This window comes from Morone saxatilis, unplaced genomic scaffold, assembly GCF_004916995.1.
Source record: "Morone saxatilis isolate NCDOM2014 unplaced genomic scaffold, NCSU_SB_2.0 Contig19, whole genome shotgun sequence".
Classification (NCBI taxonomy): domain Eukaryota; kingdom Metazoa; phylum Chordata; class Actinopteri; family Moronidae; genus Morone; species Morone saxatilis.
This window is the reverse complement of record NW_023339751.1, coordinates 8226794-8227030: the sequence shown is the minus strand read 5'-3', so window position 1 is coordinate 8227030 and position 237 is coordinate 8226794. Positions and strand designations below refer to the sequence as shown.

At 46.0% G+C, this 237-nt stretch overlaps 1 protein-coding gene across 1 annotated transcript in view; it reads left to right on the top strand.

The window, feature by feature from the left end:
• zgc:172136 (uncharacterized protein LOC566376 homolog) overlaps nt 1-237 on the top strand; it is a gene marked incomplete in the record, with an annotated part of 9676 nt that overhangs the window by 5067 nt on the left and 4372 nt on the right.

Below are 237 nucleotides of genomic sequence, written 5' to 3'. Positions count from 1 at the left end.
TTTAATGTCTTATCTTTTGAGGTTATGTTGTGCTCTAATACATGTCTGTCCCTTGTTTTTTCCATAGATTGTAGCTAAGCGCGGAGTAAACTATCTCCTCTGCCATGGGCCCAAGGTGCATCAGGAGCAGTGGGGCATGTCTGCTCGTGATGCCATCCTGCTGTTCATCAGGGAGTCATGTCGACTGGAGGATGTCCCTGTCACGTTTTACAGACTGCAAAAGGTTATATGTCAGTT